Raw genomic sequence first — 15229 nt, 5'->3', positions numbered from 1 at the left:
CAGCTATTGCCATTAGGATAGCTATTTTAAGATGATAAAAATTGAAAGCACGCGAGGTATTTTCTACCTTTTTTAGGTGCCGCCCCCACACACACTCTTGCCTAACAGAGAGGGAGGGCAAGTATCCTGTTCCTCTTGCCAGTACTGTGTGTATCTGGTTGCTAGTAGATGAGGACTGTGAATCAATATCCCCCTCTCCCTTTGCAGAAATACCATATATCGATTCACTGGCTGCCTAATAACACATTTGAGCTTCCCTCTCCCTCCATGTGGGGAAACCCAGGCAGGCATTCCTATTAAAAAAATTACATGGTCAATGGACTGAAGGGATGTAGGATCAAGTCCACACACTGCTGAATTCACTGCCTCAGCCATAGTGTACTGGGAGGTGCTAGACAGAGACCTTACGGAGAGGTCCTTTTAACTTAACCTGTCTGGTGCCAAACTAACAGGATCTGATTGGTTGCCTGATTTTACACTCCACCCAATTTTGACGTTCAATGGGTAATACAGTTGGGCGGAGTATTAAATGGGCACCCAGTCTGATCCTGTCAGCTTCCCACCAGGCAGGTCAGGTTAAAATTACCCCCGACCTGTCTCTCCCCTTGGCCACAGAGTTCCATAATCCCAAGGGGATCCTGTAAAGGGAGAAAAGTGTGAAGAGGTCACATACTTTCTTTGCAGAATAGCTTATCATTATATAAAAGAAAAATATTGTTCTGTTTTTATTTTTCAATCCAAAAGCAAATGTAATCTCATAATGGTCCCAATATTTTCCATTCCAAAATATGATGTTTTGCAACACTGACTGCAATTCTCAACTATCATCATCATACACAGTTAATAAACTGAAGGGTTTGCATTAAAGAGAACATATATGGTTCAATTTCAGCATTCCTGGTGCAGAGCTTCACATGTCCACCACACTTCCCCCCAGGGATTTTCTATCAATGAATAGTCTTGCCTGTTGAAATGCTGAATTACCCTATTATCAGAAATGTTTTAAAGGTTGTATCTGTACATTTACCCGTGTCTTTCAGTCTTCTGTATTTACATTTAGATTTGCTGGTTAGAAGCAAATGGTCTGAGTAGAACTTTCCTTCTGAGGCATTGTGAATTTCTCCTCCATGACATCATGAATCTTCTGTTTTCATTCATAATGTCACATCAAAGGAGTTCTTCACACTTTGAAAGTCCTCTCTCGTACTGTTTCCACCACTTCTATGAGGGTGATGAAGAGTGACTGAGAGACAATAGTAAATATACTAATATCTCCCTTTATGATTAAATAACAATGAAATTAATATACACTTTCCATTTAAAAAATGGTGTTGTAGCAGTTCAAATGTTATCAGTAAGTGAAGCTAAGATTTGATAAAGCTGCAGAAAGCTGCTGAAATAGATTGAGGTCAAACTTTTTATGAAATTAGACATTCATATTTCATCAGTAGATTGTGATTACTAGTCTGTGTTCCCTTCTGAAACAGACTTAAAGTAAGTGATTTCAAAATCTCATAAACTTCACAGCTGCAAATTTTAATCTATTCTGAGCCAAATAAAAATAAAAATCCTACTTCCTGATGCTACTTTAAAGGCAGTCAGCTGTACATATTGCTGTTTGAATTAAACTGAACCAAATACTTTCTGCCCTTTGTTCATGAGGCTAGGATCAAATACCACAGAGTATGCAAGCTGAGACAGGAGAAGTGAAAGCTGAGATCACATCTAATTCATCCAGTGTCATAGTGTTGCAAAACAGAAAGGAAACTTAGGTTACAGAGTATCTAAATGGTCTGTAATTTCTTAAATAATGCAGAACAGAAATGTGATAATTTCATTTATAAATCATCTATAAGTCTATTCGATAAAGGTTCTGTTGGAAATAAAAGAAAAAGACCTGATTCAGCTTTCAAAATAGCATCTTATACAAATGGAGTACAATTTGTAAATGTTGAAATGGGTAATAAGCAGGAAAAGTTCTGAGTTTTGGTGTGGTTAAGTCGATGTGAAATGGTAAAAGAGGATATGAGAAAATTAAGCCAAGCAAACTTTGTTGAAGTATTTTAAAATGCCTAAAAGGGACTCACATTTTGTCAGTAGACATTGTACAACTATGTAATCTGTCTCTTTAGAGGGGCACCTTTTACATTGTTTATGGGGACATGTTATCCTTTTCTGTGAATCACCATTTCTAGTACCTGGGTGTTTCTCCCTTGTAACGCACAGTACTTACTGTGCTTACAACCTTTGGGATCATTTTGAACAACAGTTTAGTCATCCCAAGCAAAAAAACTTATAATTGTAATTATTGGAAGAAATGCATCTGATCCTTTGTAACTTGTTGCAGCTCTTCACACTGCCTAGGTTGCTTGTTTATACCATTCTTTGGTGTCAGTGTGTATCATCTCTTTTTTAAAAAATCTTCTCAATAATCACTGAGTTTTTGTTGTAATTATAACAAGAAGTTTACATAAACAGTGACACCAATCATAGGAAATGAACATGCACCAAGGCAATTCTCTTTGCCTGGTGTCACCCAATCATGTCTGCTTTACTATTTTGTTGATGAAATATATAGCCTAAGTCACACCAAGTGGTTAATGCTTACCATTCATAGCACTTACCCTTCAATTTCCTTGTCCTTTAACTTTGCATAACACATCCCCCATTGTCAAATAAAGAATGAATTGGTATTGAATCATGTGTTAATCCAGGGGAAGGTGTGCTATATTCCCAGTGTCAACATCCTTAGATTAGTATCAGTACACAGTGGTGCTACATTGCAATCCTTCGTCACTGTGAGAATGGATGTTTACAAAATATTTTTTTCTGCCATTCTTACTGGTGGTGCACAATAATGTCCAATTAGCAGAACATTTCTGAAAATAAGAAAAGAACTATCCCTGCCTGTCCAATCACAGTTATTGAAAGCATCATCTTTTTAATGTACAGTAATACGATTTGTATCCGTTAACTGTATTAGCTTTGGTTTCCAAACACTCCATTCCAGCGGAGAGAGTTTCATTATCTTTGGGTTTCAGCCACTGATAGTAACCCATTATCAGTAGCTTGAATGTGTCGTGGTACTTAACCCATACTTGATCAAAATGGCTGAAAACAACCACAAGTAATAGCCAGTGTTATCTTCTTATGGTGATTTGTTTTTTGGCCAGTATCAGCTTTTTATCACCTTTAGGTACAGCTTTGTCGCTACTTATTGCAATTAGACATTTGAAGAAGCATTCAGGCTGATTCCCTGATTGGGCACTCCCTGCGAGGGGCAGCACTCACTACAGGACTGCACCCCTCGATTTTCCGTCAGTTCATTTAATTGGAGAAAAAGTAAGGTTTGCAGACTGCAATTTCTCAACTAGTTCTCCCTGCAAGCACCACTCTTCGCTAGAAATGCTTATTCAGAAATTCAGCCCTAATATGTCTTAATTAAAATCACACAAGCTTCAGTTAGTCCCTAACAAATACAAAGTTAAGAATATATATGTTTAGCTCCTGATTTGTGCATAAATTTATTACAATCACAAATGTTACTTTTTTATAGCTCAAGGAGAAAGGCCAAGTTTGATAAGAGTATCATACTTGCTTCATCCTATTAACTAGCCTGACTTTCTAGCTCCTAGACCTCCATTTGAATGAGCTGCACTTTTTGGGTACTGGGAAAAAAATTTACATTTTATGTCACAACATGGGCTAAAACTGATAGAAATAAGAATATAAGAAAGCAGTTTAGCCAATTAAGTTCACTCCTGCTAGGGATCATGTACAATCTACCATGCCATGAGCCTTATCCCATTCAATTAATCTCCTTATTATGCAGATATACTTCCTGATTCTCAAAAGATATCAAGAAACATTCCAGAACATTTCCACCATCCCAATATCTTCATTTTTCAATCCTGGTCTGTTGCCCTCCACACACATTTCCCTCTCCGACCCGCACACACCAAAAACAGACAACCTTTGTGCCTTTTTTGATCAAGAGTTTAATCCAGCTCACATTTGAAAGAGTTATTCCCGCAACTTTCTGTTTCAATCCCTCCAGTTACGCTTCCGCCCCTCCCACACCAAACAATCTCTAACCAAAGTCAAAATTGACATTCTCTATGACCATGCTGCATTATCCCTCCTCTTTCTCCTTGTTGGCATGGACTACGTTGTCCTGGTTCCAGGATAACAATTGCATTTATCTTTATTTTTAAAAATTATGTAAACCCAAATTAAAGCGCACTACGTGGTAGAAATTCATCTCCGGCAGGAGCGCAAAATGGGTAGTATCGCATGTGCCGCCTGTTATACGCCCAGCACCATATTCAGTTCCACTGACTTCAATGAAACTGAATATCAAGTGGGGTGTACAACAGGCGGCCGATGCGATACTGCCCATTTTGCACTATCGCCCAAGGTTAAGTTCTACCCCTGCTTCTTTAAGGTATGTTACCACTGGAAATGTTACCTTCCTTCCCAGGAGAACCACTGGGATGTGCAGGAGAGTGGACAACTCTCCCTCCCATTTTCTCCAGTCCCTCTGGAGAGTTATCTATCCTTCAGTTTTGTTGCTTTGCACATTGGGTGACACAAAAACAGGTGCAGCTGTAGCAAGGACAGATGTCTTATGAATTCACCCTGCTGGTTGCTCAGAGTACAAAAAGGTATGAAAAAATTGTACTGAGGTACCAATGGCCAAATCAGAAATTTCCAATAGTCTAATGGAACCCTGGTTCAAGAAGTGATGGTTACTTTTGCATTTGAAGTTCTGCATAGAAGGGAAGGAGCTCTAGATGACCACACTGTCTGGAGAGGCAGGAGAACCGGTGTGTTAAGCTTCGCCGCTGGTATTCTGTGCAAAGTTTTTGAATTGAAACAGAACATTGAGGTGCAAATGCAGCAGATCTTATGCTCCTGGCTTAAACGTGGAGTTTTGGCTTGAGCTCTTGTGAGGCTGGGCTAGTCATAATCTTGTAGAGGACTGACAGTCTGGCCACATCCTTCTAATGTTATGGAAGGTGGACTCTGGTGTGGAGTAAGCCATTCTCATTCTATCCCCTGGTCTGCACAGCTTTAGACTGGAGTATGTCCAGGAACAGGCAATGCATTTTGTCTGCAGCCTCCCAAATGGAGCAATAATGTTCCATCACTCGGAAGATATGGGCTTTGTAGAACACTGAATTTGCTAATGGTGACAAATAGGGCTGAGCTTTCTTGAGGAACCCCAGTCTGCCAGCTTTCATACCCACGTTCACTTGCTTTTCCCAGTATAGATCAGATTTGATTGCAAAACCAAGGAGCTGAGCTGAGTTTACAATCTTGTAAAGTATAGGTGGGTGGTCAACAGTAAGCTTTCTTGACCGAGTAATTGACTTGATCTACTCAGCGTTGAAGGTAACACACCGTTTGTCCGCCCACTGTCCAATTCTGTCTATTCCTGCAGTGATTCAGTCGCTGCTTGTCTTTCAGATGGGGAGTTAACCACTCTGTAGAGGGTTGTGTCATCAGCAAAGAGAACATCACTTTTGATGACATCCACCAAGTCACTGATGAAGACAAGAAATAGAGTGGGGCCAAGCACACATGCCTGAGGGACCCCTGCGTAGGTGTTGAGATAAGAAGATAAGCATCCAATAACCATCCCCTGGTGTTTGCATCTTCTGAGGAAGAGTTGTATCCAGTTAAGCAGCTCACCAGATATACCACATCTCAGTGCGTGAGGGATGCCATACCCTCTTGAAGGTCCAACCATGTCAAAGGTTACTGCACTAATTTCATACTGGACAATGAGAGAATCATTCCATTTTTGGATCTTGAGGATGAGGACATCAGGAGTCAACTGCTTTACTCTAAAGCTAAATTATCGAACAGATAGTAGGTTACTATGATTGAGATGTTGTAACAGCTTCTCATTTACCATGGTTTCCAAGAGCTTTTAATACCTTTGCCAGTAGAGATACTGGCTTGCATTTACTGGGGTCTGACTTTGATCCCTTCTTGCTGATAGGCATTTGGTGCCACCCATTGTTGACCATGACGAGGTTGTGAACTCGGCATATAGAGAATCATTGACTGGAACCCATGTCTAGCAATTCTGTGGCATGGTGCATTTGTGTACCAATTTACTGTCCCACTGAACCATCATAATGCCATTGGCTGTTGACTTTTTATGTTATATTTTATGATTCATTCCAGAGGGTGCACATTTCATCATATGTAAAATGCAGTGAGTTCACAATCTCAGGCATGCAGTCAAAAGAACACACCAACCTTAAGATAGCAGCCTCCACATAGAGTGGGCTTTCACTTCTGGCTTACTCATGAATAAACCTGTGGATTGGCATGGGAGCTGGTCACCTTTCAGACCTCTTGGCCAAGGAGTGGTATGTGATATGGGAGAAGCAAAAGGATAAGCAAAATCACTTCTGGTAAAAGAGGTTTTTTTTAAACTTGCAGATATTTTCATACTAAGATTTTTTTTAAACTATGAAGGTTGAATGAAATGTATTTGTTGCAAGTTTCAGTGGCTGGCCATAAACATAAGAAATGCCCCCTCTGATTCTGGTTAAATCTAAGCTACTTCAGTTCAATAAAAAAAATAAGAACTATTACTTCTAAGTCCAGGAGTAGCCTTTGCAAAAAAAAGCACTATTTCATAGACAGTAAACCAAGCCAATCTGAGCTCACACCCAGCAAAGCCAGCCAAGTACATATAAGCTTGGATTTGGGGACTAGATTTGCATGAATCCCTAGCACATACTGTATCATACCCAAGTAATCCTCTGCAAAAAGAACACTCACACAGGTGTTGGTACACTATGTACTTGCTGTTTAAAATGTTAAATTGAGATGCAAATGCTCAGCTTTTGTCTTTTCCAACACAGTAAGATGAGGGCTCTGAATTTCCTTAGGGGGCCTTTTGGGTGTGGACCTGGCACAGGGCAGAATTTGGCCCACATTATGGATATGCCCCTGACCCCTTCTCATATTTTGGGATCAGCAACATTTGAATGTATTGAAAGGATGTCTGCACCATTAAACCTGCAACTGGGACGTCCGCCTCAGAAAATTAAGACGACAGGCTGGCCATGGCATTCAATGGACTGATTTTCACACTGCAGTAGCTCGTACAGACATCCCTGGCACTCAGGGTTACTTAGGGCACAAATGCAGGAATTACTTCATATGATATCATTCCTCTTTTTGCATGCACCTGCCTATTTGTGGCAGACTTGCTCACAAATGGACTAGAAATTTTGACAAGGGAAAAAGGTTTTGGTGTCCATACTTGGGAGAAGACATACTTGCTCTCGAGTCAGTGCAAGGAAGGTTCGCTCGGTTGGTCCCGGGGATGGGGGGATGGACATGTGGGGAGAGGTTGAGTAGATTGGGACTCTACTCATTGGAGTTCAGAAGAATGAGAGGCGATCTTATTGAAACATATAAGATTGTGAGGGGGTTGGATCGGGTGGATGCAGGGAGGATGTTCCAGATGATGGGTGAAACTAGAACTAGGGGGCATAGTCTTAGAATAAGGGGCTGCTCTTTCAAGACTGAGATGAGGAGGAACTACTTCACTCAGAGGGTGGTAGGTCCATGGAATATGCTGCCCCAAAAAGCGGTCGAAGCTACATCATTACCTAAATTTAAAACAGAGATAGACAGTTTCCTAGAAGAAAAGGGAATTAAGGGTTACGGGGAGCAGGCAGGAATTTGGACATGAGTCTAGGTTCGGATCGGTCATGGCCCTGTGGGTAGCGGAGCGGGCCCAGGGGCCGTGTAGCCTGATCCTGCTCCTGTTTCGTGTGTCTAATTCTGTTGGATTCAGGAGATAGTCCTGTCATAGTGGATTGGCTGTTAGGATCAGATCAGCCATGATCTTATTGAATGGCGGAGCAGGCTCGAGGGGCCAATTGGCCTACTCCTGCTCCTATTTCTTATGTTCTTATGTTCTTAAAAGGGTCCTGAACCTGGCATAATCAGGTCCTGCCCCCCATTTATTCCCCAGCTACGTCCTACCTGTCCTGAACATAGCAGAAAGAATAAGGACATTTGGCTTTGAAAACTCAACTATTTTGAAACAATTGTGGAGCATTAGAAATGCTGAAAAGCTGGCTTGTTATTGTTTCCTGGATACCATTAACCCATCGAAGTCTACAGTGGTATATTTGTGTTCAAACATAAAGGCCTAGAAATTCAGTATAGCCACGTTTGGGGCGCTACAGCCGGGCGTTCGCTAAATTTTGCGCCCGGCGCAACTTAGCGCCACCTTCGCCGATATTCAGTTGCATCGCCCCAAGAGGTTGCTGCTGCGCTAAAGCAAGCGATGCACGACTATCATTAGGCGCTAAGCCAGCAATCCGGGGCGCTAACACCAAGGGCGGGCGCAGCGCAGGTGCGGCGAGTTTCTGAATGAAGGCAGACACGCTGGCACCGGTCAGCTCTTAAAGGGGGAGGGTCGACTTCTTTGGCTGCCATGCCCTGCACACTGCAGCCCTGAAGCAAGGCCTGACCATTGCTGGTTCATCAGTTCTACGCCCTGGATCATGGGGAAGCCCGCTATTCTTCCAAATCCCATTGCACACTCTTGCTGCTTGTCCAGGGTCATGGGGAAGGAGATGTACTGACGTCTCCTTCTGAAAAGGGCATTGGTCACCTGGCGGATGCAGCAATGTACTGCAAACTGGGAGATGTTGGCAATGTCCCCAGTAGCGGATTGGAAGGAGCTGGTGGCATAGAAGTTGAGAGCCATCGTCACCTTCACTGCCACTGACAGAGACGTCCTGCTCCTCAGCTGTGGCTGCAGATCTCTGCAAAGCAGGTGGCAGATCTCAGTGACCACCTTCCTTCTGAATCGCAGCCTCTGAACACACTGCTCCTCAGACATGTTCAGATATGAGAACTGCTGGCGGTATACCCTGGGTGGGTAAGGCCTCCTGTGCCGATGCCTGTTGGCCCTTCTCCATCTGGCCATGACTGGCACTCTCACGGCGTCTCTGAGCCCTTTGAATGCAATGCAGTAAGCCAACGTCTCCACCCATTGCAGCCCCCATTAGATGTATCGAATCAATGCTATGGCACTGAAAGTTAAATCCAAGTGCAAAGCTCTGGCTTGAAGCCACAAGTACCTGTGCGATTGTTCAGCCAAACCAGAAAGCTCTCTCCCTTTGTCTCTCTCCAAATATCTGTCTCTCACAAAGAAGGAGTGGAGCAAAATGGCTGCCATTTATACTGCAGGAGGAGTCCCCTTTAATTAGTGCCCACCGCGCCCCGCAGCGACTGGGAACTGTTCCCTTCTACCAGTCGCGGGGGGCACCAGGCGCACAATAGGCTGGCGCAACTGAATTTCCGGTTCGGGGCGCACAAAGGGCGTTGCACCATGAAATGACGTTAGGATCTGCGCGCACAGCTGAGCGCGCGCTACGGTTTTGTGCCGCCGCTAAATCTTAACTGAATTTCGCGAGAGGCGCAGTAACGGTTGCCTTATTAGATTAATGAAATACAAAATAAAGACCTGGTTGTTACGCACTAAAACTTGTCTTACAAATGAGAATTCAGCAGCAGGAAGTTGTAATATGGATGAGCCTATGTTACTTGCAATGTGGAGATACATTAAGTGATTGAAGCTCCACATCGACCCGCACAACAAAAGGCTGGCAGTCATTACACAGCCCCTCCTCCTAAGGCGCTAGCGGCTGGCGCAAACAACTGAATTTCTAGGCCAAAATATAAAAACAATACATTGTTTAGGTTATTTGGATATTAATGTTTTAAAAGTTTTTTTTTATGTAGGGCCAATTCCACAACACAGTGTAGTAATTCATTGCCTGCGTGCCTGCAATTTCTCAGCATGCTTTCCCCATTGGGAGCAAGGAGCATGGAAGTGGTGCTTATATCTATAGAATGTGAATTCACTCTATTCAACATTGTGAATTTTCTCTCATTCACCTTTCTAGATGTTATATTATGTGGAAATAGTCCCGAAATTGGCATAGATTTGGCAAGGTGAATACAGTATGATGTGGGGTCACTGAAAAGAATGGAAATAATGATACTGGGTGGTGGCATTACCTGTGTTAAAATCATGCTTGGATCGATGGGAAGGAATATCTTCTTACTAAATGTTACTTAAAAAGCGCTGTGTAAAGTGCCAGCAGACTCACATTAATAGGCAGAAATAACGGCCTAGAAATTCGGTAGGCTTAGCGCCGCTTTTGAGGCGCTAGAGGGCCTAGCGCCGGAGTTATGGCCAGTTTGGAAATTGAGTGGGTCCCTAAATCGGCGTTAGGCCGTTAGCGCTGCGCCGGCACCGATGACGTCATCGGTGTGCGCAGCATCCCGGTTGCCATGGTAACCCGCCCGAACTCCGAAATTGACTTGCGGCCGCCTCGCCCGTGGCAGCCGCAAGCAACGTTCTGGCAGAGGTGCCTTACTGGACTTTGCGCCGGCGCATTAAAGGCCCCACGGCGGCCGGCCGCTTTCCCGCCGGCCGCCTGGCCGCAGCTCCCTCCCCGGACTTCTCCCCCCCCCCCCCCCCCCCCGGGACAGATGCAAGCCCGGCACTTGTCCGAGGTGCCGGGCTCATTTTTACAATGATTTTCGCGGGCCGCGGCCGGGTGCAGGCAGCTCCTCCTTCAGGGAAGGAGGAGGCCTGCACTTCCCGAACCTGCCGCACTGCAGCGGGCGCCGCAGCGCCGGCATAGCGCCGCAATTCAGCGCGTAGCGCCAGTTTTCAGGCGCAAACAGCTTTCAGCAGCGCCGGCAGCCGTTTGGGCGCAGAACTAGTGAATTTTTGGCCCGCCCAGCGCGACTTAGCTCCGGCACTAACTTCCGGCGCTAAAGCCGTCACTGCGCCAAAACCCAATTTCTAGGCCAACATGTGTAGTTAGGTAAGTTAGGCTGTTAAAGTTCAACCCAATGGTTGCAACATCAGTATTCTGTTCAGTGCTGTGCTTCAAACCCGACATTCAGTTCGTGTCCATGACCTCCTTCAAAATACCTGTATCACCCATCCCCCTCCCTACCTCACCCCACAGCTGTTGAAACCCACAGCCATGCTTTGAAGTGCTGTTATTTGGGTAAGGTGTGAAACTGATGCTGTTTGTTCCATCAGTTCAGGTGGGCATAGTTCCCTGTTTTTCAAATGATAGGGTCTTTATGGTGTCTCTCCAGAAAGAGCTGAGATCACAATAAAATGACACCTGGCCTGCGGCTGGTCTCATTCTCCATAGAAATCAATTAGTGAACATGAGGAGGTGATCTCATTGAAACATACAAAATTCTTACAGGAATTGACAGGGTAGATGCAGGGAGGATGTTTCCCCTGGCCAGGGAATCTAGAACCAGGGGTCGCAGTCTCAGAATAAGGGGTCGGCCATTTAGGACTGAGATGAGAAGAAATGTCTTCACTCAGAGGGTGGTGAATCTTTGAAATTCTCTACCCCAGAGGGATGTGGAGGCTCAGTCATTGAGTATATTCAAGACAGAGATCGATAGATTTTTGAATATTAAAGGAATCAAGGGATATGGGGAAAGTGGAGATGAGGTAGAAGATCAGCCATGATCTTATTAAATGGCGGAGCAGGCTCGAAGGGCCAAATGGCCTACTCCTGCTCCTATTTCTTATATTCTTATATCCCAACTCGCATGTAATCCTGCTTATCTGTCAACCATGTCCCTGTTGAATTCCACTGGCTCCCTGTCCTTCATCAGGTCAATTTTAAAATCCATTTTTTGCAAATCCCTGCATAGCTTATGCATTTCTACTTCTGCAAACCTCTACAGCCAACATCCCTGCTTGCACCCTCCATCTTTCACCTCTGGTCTACTGTGCTTTCCCGCCTTCCTCTCTCTCATCTACCATTGATGGCAGAAGCAATAGCAACCTTGGCCTCAGACTAAGGAACTCTCTCCTTAAACCCCTGCACCTTGCTACATCTTTCCATACCCTCAAAAGCTTGCTTAAGACTTACTTGTTTGACAGTGACTTCAGCCGGCTCCCCTAATTTGCCTTGTGCTTAAACTCGGGCCTGAATCTCAAATGTAAAGTCCCTTGGGACATTTTCCTACATTGAAGTAGGCAAGTTATTGTAGTAATCATTATACTCTGATTATTCGGTCATTCATCTCATTTGCTAGGATTTTGCTGTGCGTAACTTAGCTGTTGTGTTTATCTACATAACAACAGTGACAGCACTTCCAAAAAATAATTAATTGATTGTAAAGCATTTTGGGATATGAGATGGTGCTACTGTTTCTTTCTTTTACTTATTGCTGGGTGCTTTGTTTTCTTGTAATGCTTAGGGCATTACTATACGTGCAAAAATTCTTACATAATGCTTGATGCATTAGGCACATGTTTGCACATGTGTGTTCTGAATTTCAGAGGAAAGTGGAATGCTTTGTGGGCAGTGAGTGGAACCTGGTTAGTGATGGTGACGTAGCATTATTTATGTTGTCACATGCAAGCCAAGCAGACAAGTAAAGCAACAGCATCCAAGGATCCTAGCTGATCTGTGCTGCAGCTGAGCTATTTATATGATATTGCCAGACAGTAATGTATCTGACTTTGATGAGCATATATTATGGAAATATTGATGTCAGAGTTATTAGTGAGTTTTCAAATCCTGAGTCAGGGAGGTATTTGACAGTTTACTGGCACATTGATATATGCAGATAGTTTGATAATGTATATCTTTTGACATCAAGTCAGGTTTACATGCTGGCTGTGAAGCCTGTTGAAAGTAAAAATCTGTATATTTATTCCCAGTTTATGATTCTTTTTCATTATGTGCTAAAAAAATGGACAAATTAATAGGAACAATGTGCAAGCTTTATTAATAATTTTAAAGGCTTTTTAATTTTCTGGTAATATATTGGTGATTTTTATTCTTGCAGTCATCAAAGTAAAAGGGAAAGGTACAATTGTTAGGAAAGGAATATTTTTACCACTTTCCACATCAAGCACTCATGTGGCATGGATTGGATGCAAAGTAAAGCTCCTTTTATGCTGTCCTATCATTATGCCTTAACTCCATCCTCAGCATTGCTGTACCTGTATGAATATTCCTACTTAGCACACAAACCCCTCTGAGTGAGAGTGCTAGTTTAGGGGTGTAAATTCCTTTGTGAACAATTCTTAGCACATTGCTTAACGCGCTTGTACCAAAGTCCTGTGTGGTCTTTTAATTAATTTGCAAAGAATTTGCAAAAAAAAATGTTAACCCGCTCATTAAAATATAGAGGAATTTCAATCTATTTTTGTCATGTTTATGCTTTTTTTGTACTGAAAGTTCACACCCACTAGGAACTGGGTTAGCATGATACACACGTTTATCACACAGGGCTCTTACAGCCAACAGAGAGAGGAAACTTTCATCCCATCATTCTGGGCAAATTCAAAGTCAGCATCCAACAGTGAAAAGACTATGCCAAACCACAGTGCCACCCAGTTCCACATGGTTTCAGTCTTTTCTTGCAAATTCAGGAATGGAAATTGATATTCTCACTCGATTTTATTCAATCTGCTATTTTGACTGTTGGGAATGATGCACTAAACCTCCTCAATCAACAGCTCTTCTGCCATTTGTTGCAGCTTTATTTACAGACTAAAAAATGTCAAGTTACCTACTTATAACAGTGTGATTGAACCCAGACTAGGGTGTAGAGTAATGTTCTATTACCGCTTAGTCCAACTGTTATAATGTTTTATTTGATATTGATTAGTTCTTCAAAACTTCTGATTTTAGTCCTTTCCCATTTGCTTTCAGCCCTGCCCCTATTTAATGCCAATTCCAGTAAAGTGTTATCAAAGCTTGGTGGGCTGTAACCTCCATTTATTTTGCCTGCCACTGCAGTTTCCTCACCCCCACTGCATATGTGATGCTTTTCATTTTGTTCTTGACTGCACCATTTGAAGGTACATCCCATGAACGGGAGCTTTTTTGCAGTGGACATAAACTGACATTGTATTGACTCTCCTTACAGGAAGTGCACTTTCTGAAGGTTGAACATAAAACTGTATTTCTGACATGTTTGAGAAGTTCACTGTCCTGCCTATTCTGTTTTGTTGGTTAAAAAGGCAGAACTCTCAGGGTAATTTTGGGGGTAAATTTAAGCTAACCCACCTGGTGGAAACTGACAGGATTGGGTTGGCCATCCATTTTACACCCTGCCCAATTTTGCTTTCAGTTGAAGTGCACGTGCATTTGTGAGTCTTGCGTATAACATGTATTTTCTGTGTCACACCTGGTTCTTGTAACGCTGTCCTCATCATGAAACAGTGTATCCTCTGACTCATTGCGAGCAACACCACAGGAAATTTGCTGGTATTTTTTGACTGATTGTTATATGTAAGAACATAAGAAATAGGAGCAGGAGTAGGCCCTTCGAGCTTGCTCCACCATTCAATGAGATCATGGCTGATCTTCTGCCTCAACTCCATTCACTGGCCCTATCACCATATCCCTTGATGCCCTTACTAGTCAGAAATCTATTGACTTCTGTTTTGAATATACCCAATGACTACCCCAGAGGATTGTGGAGGCTCAGAGAATTCCAAAGATTCACCATCCTCTGTGTGAAGAATTTCTTCTCATCTCAGTCCTGAATGGCCTACCCTTTATCTTGAGGCTGTGGCCCCTGGTTCTAGACTCCCCAGCTAAGGGAAACATTCTCCCAGCATCCATCCTATCAAGCCCTGTAATAATTTTGTATACTTGAATGAGATCCCCTCTCATTCTTCTGAATTCAAGAGAATACAGGCCTAGTTTACTCAATCTCTTCTCATACGACAGTCCCGCCATACCAGGAATCAATCTCATGAACCTTCGTTGCACTCCCTCTATGGCAAGTATATCCTTCCTTAGGTAAGGAGACCAAAATTGTACTCAGTACCCCAGGTGTGGTCTCACCAAGGCCCTATATAATTGGAGTAAGACTTCTTTACTCCTGTACTCAAATCCTCTTGTAATGAAGGCCAGCGTACCATTTGCCTTCCTAATGGCTTGCTGCACCTGCTCAGTCACTTTCAGTGACTCATGTACAAGGACACCCAGGTCCCTTTGAGCATCTGCATTCCCCAATCTTTCACCATTTAGGAAATACTCTGCCTTTCTGTTTTTTTCCACCAAAGTAGATAACTTCACATTTATCCACATTATATTCCATCTGCTATGTTCTTGCCCACTCACTGAGCCTGTCGAGATCCCCTTGAAGCCTCTTCACATCC

Source organism: Somniosus microcephalus, chromosome 9 (assembly GCF_052327205.1).
Source record: "Somniosus microcephalus isolate GS21.2 chromosome 9, FLI_Smic_1.0, whole genome shotgun sequence".
Lineage (NCBI taxonomy): Eukaryota > Metazoa > Chordata > Chondrichthyes > Squaliformes > Somniosidae > Somniosus > Somniosus microcephalus.
Note: the sequence above shows the minus strand (reverse complement) of the source record.